Here is a 10,624-nt window from a genome sequence, read left to right on the forward strand (position 1 = left end):
TTGAACTAACAGCGCCACCCTTCGAATATTAACGCTAACTGTGACAGTTACACTAATTGCCAACCGACCGTCAATCCTAACAGGGCTAGTGAGACACGTGTCATCAGGGCGCTATGTCACCAACGTATACATCATGCAGCTTCTTCATAGCGCGATGGCGCCTGCCATCGATCGTCTTGATCTGACGGCCACGAAAGATCTGTCCCTCTTTACTGCGCTGGCTGCATGGAAATATGGCCCCACCAGGACACGTGGCGCCAGGGCGCTATGTCGCCAATGTTATCTCCCGAGCAATTCCTCATAGCGCGATGGCACCCACTGTAGATCAGTCTAAATCTGACAATCAAAACCACATCGTACTCTGCACATCATTTCTTCTAAAAACCGTTGGGCCTGTGAAACGCTATGCTCTGACACGTACACTTGGCACCTCCCTATTGGCCATTTGAAGTGCCGACCTGGCAGATCCAAGACTTGACCCCACGGAGTGGCCATGTGTCGACTAGGCACCATGTCGCTATGAGAAAATCGAGGTCAAATTCCCATAGCGCCCAATTGATGACATGTCCTCTGATTTTCACGTGGCTCCCTTTGATGTGCCACCATGGCACCGAGCTTTCTAACTGTGCAGATGAGGTACAAATGGGACCCAACTGTCTGATTGCTCCTATCGTCAATCTGATCTTTCGTTTGGGTGCTATGTCACAATGAAAAACTCGTAGGTTTTCCATTGGCGACATGGCGCCTTACCGCTTTTTGAGACTTCCGGCTGTCAGAACATGCTCGCCCACCGCCGTGAACACTTTTTGGTCCATTGTGAAACTTTTTCGACCCACCAAACACAGGGACGTGTTTGCTGAATGTGGACCCACCAACGCAACATGTCGTCAAGGCACTGTGTTGCCATCGTAAATCCCACACAGCTTCCCCATAGCACGATGGCGCCATCCATTGATCTGCCTTGATCCGACGGCAAAGAACTTGTGGGCCGCAAAACATATGTTATAAGGTTCAAAACTTGGTATTTAATATTCTCGTGGGTATTAAAATATTACTAATTGGGGAGGTGATCGTTGGGCAGGGTAACATTTAAATTTTGAAATTTGGTGGGGCAAACAAAATGTGGTAACATTCTGGCGACTCACAGGGGATGCAAGCCTGCTATGCATCGAACCAGTGCCTGTGAAAAATCTATTGGGCTATGGAGTCAAAAAATATGAACCTAAGAATTGCAAAACCCTAACCTGTCTGTGAGGAGATCAAAACATTGAAAACCCTAGCTCTGCAACTACAACTAAAAACAAAAACAAAACTTCCTCTGCAACCTGAGACACCTTAAAAACTGCTACCTCATAGGGAGACGGTTGTGCCTGTGCACTTCTTGAAAAGAAAGAAATAACAGAAAAGAAACTAAACTACTTATGTACATGGATCCACGAATTTTCAGAAACAGGGTTTCAGATAGATCCCATTGACTAGAATGGGAAAAATCTCTCCATTTGGCCTGCTCAACTGAAATGCATTAGCCTGTTTGCAACTGGCAATCAGATAGGGGCCATTCCATAGTGGGTCAAACTTGGAATGTCTTCCTGGTTTTGCTCTGTCAGAATCCCACTTTAGAACTAAATCTCCCTCTCTGAAGGTCCTAACCCTATTTTTCTTATCAAAACTCCTTTTCATCTGTTGATGATGTATCTCTAGGGTTTGCATAGCCTTATTTCTCTTTTCTTCTAGTTCAATCAACTCTTCCATTCTTACTGACATGGCATTATCTTCAATCAATTTCAGCTGATGAGCCAACTCCAAGGATGGGAATTCCAATGAATTGGGAGTCTGGCCTCCCTACCATATACCATCACAAAAGGTGAATTCCAATAGATCTCTTGGGTGTTATCCTATCAGCCCACAGAGCAGCTCTTAATTTCTTATGCCAGACCCTCTGATTGTCTTCTATTGTCCTCTTCATGATTCTGATCAGATTCTTGTTGGAAGACTCAGCCAAACCATTACCCTAGGGATAGTAATTTGATGATGTGCTCAAGTAGATATTGTGATTCATTGCCCATGCACAAATCTGGGTTCCAACAAAAGACTTGGCATTGTCCAAAATGATAGTAGAAGGAGCACCAAATCTAGATACAATTCCATCAAGGAATTCAACAACTGATGTTTCTGTGGCATCCTTCAAGGCAACTGCCTCTATCCATCTAGTGAAATAATCAGTAGTAGCCAAAATCCATTTATGACCTACATTAGATGGAGGATTAATGGGGCCTATAAAATCCAACCCCCACTGGGTAAATGGCTGATCCACCTGAATAGGACGAAGGGGGAGAGTTGCAAGCCTCTGTTTGCCTGAAAAGAAAGCACACTTCTCACATTTTCTCACATATCCATAACAATCATGGAACAGAGATGGCCAATAATAACCAGCCCTCATGATCTTCATGGCAGTTGTTCTTGCAGAGAAATGGCCACCATCAGGGCCATCATGAAGTTCCTTAATCATCCTTTCAGCCTGATCCTCTTCAATGCATCTCAATCTAGGATCCCATTAAAATCCCTCCTAAATAGGATACCATCAATTACAACATAGGGAATGGACTGCAATCTATATTGTCTTCTTTTAGCTCTGTCCAATCCCTGAGGCTATCCATTCCCTAATAAGAAGTTCTTCATGTCATTTATCCAACTCCTTGGACCATCAACATTTCCTTCCTCTTGCTGCTCTGTGATTACCATAGCAGCCTCTTCATCTGAATCCTGAACTGATAACATTTCTTTGCATAATCCTCTCCCTCTTACCAGCTTGGTAATCTAAATATCAACATCATACTCCATTACCCTAGTGATCCATCCAGCTCTCTTTTCACTGATATCTTTTCTTAACAGGAAGTCCTTTACACTGGCATGGGGCACCAACAAATGGATCTGATTGTGGGATAAGAGGTGTTTGAATTTCTTCAAGGCTCTAATGACTGCAAGGGTCTGCTTCTCAACAAAATTGTACTTATCTTCATATTCTTTGAGCCCTTCACTGAAGAAAGCTATGGGCTGCTCCTCATCCTTGTCATTTGTTTGAGTCAAGACAGCAGAGATACTTGACTCACCACCTAGAGTGTAGAGGATGAAATCTTTCTCAAAATTTGGATTCATGAGAGTAGGGTCTGAGGCTATGGCTACCTTGATTTCTTCAAAACTCTCCTTCCCTTCCTTGGTCCATGAGAAGACCATACCTTTCTTAAGCATAGCTGTAAGAGGTTTCACCATGGTAGCAAGATTAGGAATAAACCTTCTTACAAAATTTATCCTACCAAGGAAACTTTGCAGCCCCTTCTTGTGTTTAGGAAGAGGAAGGGCAAGTATTTCCTTTGTTCTTTCTAGATCAATGGTCAACCCATCCTTAGATACGATGTGTCCCAATAATTTTCCCTGGCTTGTAGCAAAGACACACTTGGCTGGGTTAAGGGAAACCCCAAACTCTCTACATCTTAGAAATACCCGTCTTAGATGATCAAAATGATCTTCTACATTTTTTGAATATACAGTTATATCATCAAGGTATACTAAGACAAACTTGTCAATTAATTTTTTAAAGGCCATCTCCATAGCCTTTTGAAATGTGGCACCTGCATTTGTTAGTCCAAATGGCATCTTGCAATAAGCATAGGTGCCCCATTTAGTAGTAAATGATGTCTTATATCTGTCAGATTCTTTAACCAACACTTGGTTATATCCAAAAAATCCATCAAGAAAAGAGAATCTCCTTGACCCACTGACCTTGGATAGAATTTGCTCCATGGAAGGGAGAGGATGGTGATCTTTAAGAGAAGCCTGATTGAGGTCTCTAAAGTCCACACACAGTCTGATTTCTCCATTTTTCTTCCTTACAGGGACAAGGTTAGCTACCCATGATGATTTTTTGATAGGAAATATTATATTAGCTTCTATAAACTTGGATAGCTCTTTTCTCATTAGAGGCTCAATCTTAGGATTCACTGGCCTCTATTTTTGCCTTATTGGTTTGGCCTTATCAATTAAATCTATGGTATGCTAAAACAAACTAGGGTCAAACCCTTTTAAATCATCATATGTCCAAGCAAATACATCATTAAATTCTTGACATAGATGGATGAAGTTTTCTTGCTCAGTTTCAGAACATACCTTCCCCATATTTAGAAATTTTCCATCAGCAATTGTAACCGGGGCATAATCATCCTTTTCTGCAGCTAGATTCATTCCTTTGCCTCTTGTTTGATCATCAAGATTAAAGACACTCTCCAAGGTAATGATACCCTTGGGAAACTTGTTAGAACTGAGATGAATGATTTGATCACCATACTGATCTTGCAGTCTTGACTAGTTTCTATCTGAGAATTCTACCTCATTTTGCAAGAAACTCACAATTTTCTCATCAGAATCAAACACATGCCAATGAGTGTTGTTTTTAGGGATGGCAGGCCTCACTACCACCCTTATTTGTTGCTTCTTCTCTTCCTCAAGATTTCTTGGTACATCATAAGATGCACCCACTGCTGCAAGTCTATCAGCATGTTTATTTTCTTTCCTAGGAATGCTCTAAATATTAAATGCATTGAAGCCCTCAAGCAAATCCCAGACTCTGTGTTTGTAAGACTTGAGTAGGCCATTTTTGGTGATATTCTAGTTTCTCACTTGATTAACTACCAACTCACTATCCCCATATACTCTCAAGGATTGAATTCCTCTCTTTTGGGCAAGTAAGAGACCTTGAATCAAAGATTCATACTCAGCCACATTATTAGTGCAACTGAATTGGAGCCTAAAGGAGAAGTAGTATCTTATTTGCGCAGTAGAGATCAACATAACACCATCCCCTGATCCATTTCTATTCTTTGAGCCATCAAAGTACATACTCCATGTTTCACTTATATCATCATTAGTCCCGATAAGGTTAGGAACTTGAGCATCTTTCTCTATTATGCAATATGTACTAAGACCTGTCTTAGGTGTCTCTGACATAGACTCAAACTGATACTACTTGCCCATTCATCTAAGAAGAAATCAGGAATCTCCGCTATGGAAGTGGCAGGCACATTTACTATGTCATTTTCATCCATCTCTAGAATAGGGCAATTCATGTTGATGGGATTGGGGTTATAAGATTCAGTGTGATGAAGGGCTTGAGGTTCTGCTCTGATTGAGGCATTGGCTCCATATCTGGTCTTAAATGACATATATGACCAATCAGCAAATATGAATCCACCAATTTGAGCAGTGAAGTCTCTTGAAAGACAGATAGAAAAATAGGGCTTGACTTCAGCAACAGATATGTCTTGAATCACAGTGCAACCAGGGCATGCATGTAGGGCCATCTCCACATTCGTAAGGATACCTACAATTTTGATAGTACTACCATCTAATTGTAACACATCCCTAACAATGGGTTCATATTTCATTCCTAAAGCATCAGCAACACACCTAGGCATTACTGAGCTACTAGCCCCTGAATCTATCATGCAATTGTGGACTAATTTGCCCCCTATAATCAGAGAAACATAGAATGGAGGAGGTCTAAGCTTTTTACTTGTCTCCACATCCCCTGCTGGTTGTACTAGACTTGTGGCACTCTCCATGGTAGATGGCTTATCCTTGGGTTCAATCTTCTCTAACTCTTCCTGCAACATCCTCTTCTGTATTGGTATGGTAGCAATGACATCCCACATGGAGATATTCACATTGGTCTTCTTCATTTTCTCTACCACATTAAATGGTGCATTAGGAACTTTGGTAGAAACTTTGAGAGCTGCACCTATAAGTGGTTGAGATGGGGCAACATAAGGATCACTTGCATCTTTCTTTCTAGAATCTTGCTTTTTCTGTTGTGAAGTACTTGTCTGTTCATTTGCTGCATGCGCATGAGGTTTAGCACTTGAAGTTGAGGCCTGCTTAGGAGAAGGAGGGGCAGCATGTTCCATAGCTCTCTTCTTACTTCTTGTGTTATGGGCAACGGAATCCTGGTTTACATTACAATGCTCCCCAATCTGATGATTCATGAAAGAGCAATCATCACGTCCTTGAATATATGAGGCCTCATTAGGATGATCCTTCTTGTATGATTGCTTTGCTGCAGGTTCTTGGTCAGTCAGGGCCAAATAAGATTCTGCCTTCTGGCACATGCAGTAGGTATAAGAATAGTTGCAGGAAGGACAAAAATCTTGATCTTGGGCCAAGTTATTTTGAGGGACTATAGCTCTGTTCTGATTTGAGCTTGAAGCAGAAGCATGACTATTTTGCCTACCCTGATCAAAAGAGCTATTCAACTGATTAGGAGACCTACCACCATTTGGAGCTTGATATTGCAATTGGGGAGGCTTGCCACCTTGAGCTTGCTACCTTTCTAAGGCCACCACCTTGTTACTCATTTTTTGTATTATAGAAAAACTATCCTCTAATCTCTTCCCTTGGTCCTTCAACTCCCTCCCCTCCTCTTGTAGTTTTTTATCTAGGGTCTTCTCTCTTTTATCTGTATTCAGCACTAGAGCTTGGAGCATCTCTTTGAGTTCATCTATCCCATTTGAGGATGTGGAAGCTTGAGGAACTAGAGGAAGGGCTTGTGATGGAGAAGTTGTAGGAAGAGGGGCCGTTGCTGGTTGGTGGTTGGGAACATCAGGAAAGAAAGGCATAAGGGGCCTTGGAGCCAATTTTCCTCCTTGTATCAAGATGTTCTCAGCTTTTATGGCTATCTCATAAGCATTAGGCAAGGTATCTCCTCCCATAGTTTGGATTGTAGTGGCAATATCATTGTTAAACGCTCTAAGGTAATGCAAGAAGACATTACCAGGGGTAGGTTTCACTGTAGTGGGTATTCTATCCCATGTCTTTTGAAATCTATAATTAAAATCAGTCATACATTCATGGGGGGCTCTTTTTATTGTAGTCAGCTACTCTAAAAGTGAAAAATGGTCACTCTTATCCTCAAAATATTTGCATAATCCTGCTCCTAGTCCATCCCAATCAATTATAGAACCATGAGCTAAGCCTCTATACCACTGTAATGCTTTTCCTTTTAAAGATGAGGCTAGAAGTTTGACAATAACATCATCCTCTATAATACCATAAATATTACAGACATTTGCTACCTCTTGGATATGCTCTAAAGGGGAGATGGAAGTTTCACCAGTAAAATCAGGTATACTTTTTAGTGCAGATACTGGTATATCATATCTTTGGGATAACAACAGAGGACTTCCACCATTAAAGGTGGCAAAAGCATGAACTCTTGGCTGTGCCATGTAAACAAGTGTTCTATTGATGAGTGTTGATGGCAATCTAGGTTGAGTTCGTGCAACAGGAGGAGTAGAGACAGATCTTACAGGTATATTAACTGTTATTACACCCCTAACTGGTGATAATGAAGTTCTAGTCCTCCTTCTTCTAGGATTTGGAAGAGAAAGTTCTTGATATTGAAATTTACCTCTAGAAAATGCCCTTGTTTCAGCTTTGGGCATGAATTTCTGCAACTTTGGCCTGGAACCAGATTTGTTGATGTTCAAAGTCGCCAAGTACTTTGAAGAATCAGCCTCTCGAAGGCTTGAATACTGAAGCCAACACTACCTCTTCAGCATTAATCTCTGAAACTCTTTCTTCTTGACACCAGTAGACTTTAAATTTTGTTTGAAAAAGTGTCCCACCAGGCGTGCCATACAATAAAAAATATTTGAGGAGATATTAGTTGAATTATGTCAATTATAATTTAACAAATAGAAAGTCTAAAAATAAAGGAATGCAAAAGAGTGCAAGGAGATGTAGGATGTAAATTAAAGATGAAAATAAAAGTAATATAAAATAGTTTGTAGCATTTATAAATAACTTGGGTCAAATACTTTATATTGATTATTAATATTACTTTTAGTGTTTTTACTAGTTTTTAAAAATTATAACTTTAAATTTTAAGAGATCATATGGAGTACATTAAAAATAAATGACTTCCAATGTAGTTTTATTCTATTTAAATATAATTTAAAAATATTTTTTATGGAAGAGATTCACACCCTAAAATTGTAAATGTGGCTATAATTTATAGTGTACAATATTAACATAATAGAAAAGATCAATAACCACTAAGAGCAATGTTATCATTTCACAATACATTTTGAGATCCAATATTAGAACCTGTCATCTCACTTCTTGCAATATCAAGAGTATTTTTAATTACAACACACTTCGACACCTTCTGGTTGAGATTTTTGGAAAGTATCACGTTGGCCTTAATATTGCCAAATATAGTCTTAGTTTATGGAAATGATTGTTCTTAGTCGATCAAAATGTAAAAATATCTAGAGAACCCTATGTGACATCACCTTTAATTCATTTTGACAATCTTCAAGTTAAGAATTCAATCTTACAATTGAATCTACAAATATTCTTCCTCAAGGGGATTTTTTTCGATATTCATTAGAAGGAAAAATATTGAAAAGTAGATTCATAGATTTTTTAAGTTCAAGTGAGTCATTTTTGGTGGCCTAATAATTATTTTGTATAAGAACATTTATATATACTTTTTGATATTAAATATTTAATTCACACGGCTTGTGAAATATTGCATTGACGATGACTGAAATTTGCATGCCAACTATGAATCCTAATCAACTCTAATTCAATTATCATCTAAGATAACACTACTTCATGAAAATAAAATAAACATGATGAATCAAATTGAAAACTAAAATATTATCCATTCTTCTACTACACTAGTTGTCAAACTAAAATATGCAGATATGTGAAGCTATATTTTATGAAAAATCTATATTAAATAATGTTTCAATTTTCCTGTAGACTCAAGACATAGCTAGGGTTCCAACTCGTGTGTGTGTGTGTGTGTGTGTGTGTGTGTGTGTGTGTGTGTGTGTGTGTGTGTGTGTGTGTGTGTGTGTGTGTGTGTGTGTGTGTTTGTGTGTGTGTGTGTGTGTGTGTGTGTGTGTGTGTGTGTGTGTGTGTGTGTGTGCATGTGCATGCGCGCATGCGAGTGCGTGTGGGTGCATGTGTGCATGATTGTTTAGTTAAATTTTGGTACAATAGGGTAGGGTTTCAATATACCTATTGTAGGATTATTTAAAGGGGGCTATAACCAAAATAAAGTAGTCAAGAGACAATTATACAAATAGGTTCTTGCATTTTTAGGGTTGTATCATGGTCTGTAGATGCTAATAAGGATGAAATATTGGCTCTTGATAATGGTACAGGAGCACCTCAAACATTCAATTCAAAGTTAGAGATAAAGAAGGCCTCGAGGTCATCCAAAGCAAATCAGAGGGATGAAATACATAAACAAAGTTTTCAAATCAATTGGGAAGTATTGAAGCCTATAATGGCTTTTGATCCTAGAAATTGCTAAAAGTCCTCAATGGACCATATTTTCTTTATAAAAGGGGACCAATAGATTCCTTGGTTTAAATTGGCATGTTTAGGGTCTAGGAGAGTTTAATGATCATAAAAAATCAAAATGTGTAGGTTAGTTGTCTTTTTGTTTAAAAGAGTTGAATAAATTATATGTTGGAAGTTTGAATTTTCAAAAACCCAACAACTAGAGGAAATGAATTTTTTATTGTTTTAAACATTAAAACCTTCAAACCAACTGATGAGAGTTGGTTGAAATAGTTTGAGGAAGTTATTTGGTAGCTTTTATATATGTAAGAATCGGGTGTACGGAGGGAGCAATGAGATTGGGGTCGATTTTTGAATTATAGCAATAAAACTATTGGTTTGCAACACGATTCATTTCTTTTAGAATTCCAATTTGAATGTTCTAATTTCCATATATAGTTGTTATAAGTTCTTGATCATTATAATACTTAGTAGATGTGTTTTATATTCTTTAGATTGACTGCTAAAATTGTTGTTGAGTCATGCATTTCTCTTTTAACTACTAAAGTTGGGTTTTGAATAGAATGAGGATCATCCCATGAACATAGAGGCCTAATCTTCATGGGATGAAATTCTAACATGTATTATATATATTTCTAACCATGCATATGCATAATTAAGCTAGATTAGTGATCACAATGAAGGAAAATAGTGAAATTGTGGATCGAGTATGACAGTAGCTGACCTAGTCAAACAAGGAGCATATTTTATGTTTGAAAACATATTTACATGTTGAATGGAAGGTGATTTGATCACCAATTGAGTACAAGGTTGTGTGGAGATCGGGTTTTGGAAAAGCCCTAAGGAGTAAGGGTTTGGGAGCCTTGATTTGGGAGTTTTTGTGTTATAAAGCCCTTGAGGCTAATTAATTTTAAATTTGACCAAATTATGTCATAAAAAAACACTAGTCAGGAGTTGGAGCCATTATAGGAAAAAAAGTTAGCACTTCCTTTGAAAAAGTGAGACATTTCTATGCAATAATAATAGTGTACAGTCATGTATAAAGCATAATGGTCCATGGTAACCATACCCAAGTTCTTACTATGTTATAGAACCATTAAAAGGGGGTTAGTAAATGTCATTAGTTTAATGAGTGGGGTTAGAAAAGATAGAATCATTTACATTCCAAGTCTGTTGCAGGGTATTGGACAACCTGTTAGTTTTTTTTTGGGTTGAATTTGAGGGAATTTTGTGAAGTGGGAATGGGATCAAAGTAAAG

This window comes from Cupressus sempervirens, chromosome 10 (assembly GCF_028749045.1).
Source record: "Cupressus sempervirens isolate cs-2001-9-10 chromosome 10, ASM2874904v1, whole genome shotgun sequence".
Classification (NCBI taxonomy): Eukaryota; Viridiplantae; Streptophyta; class Pinopsida; order Cupressales; family Cupressaceae; genus Cupressus; species Cupressus sempervirens.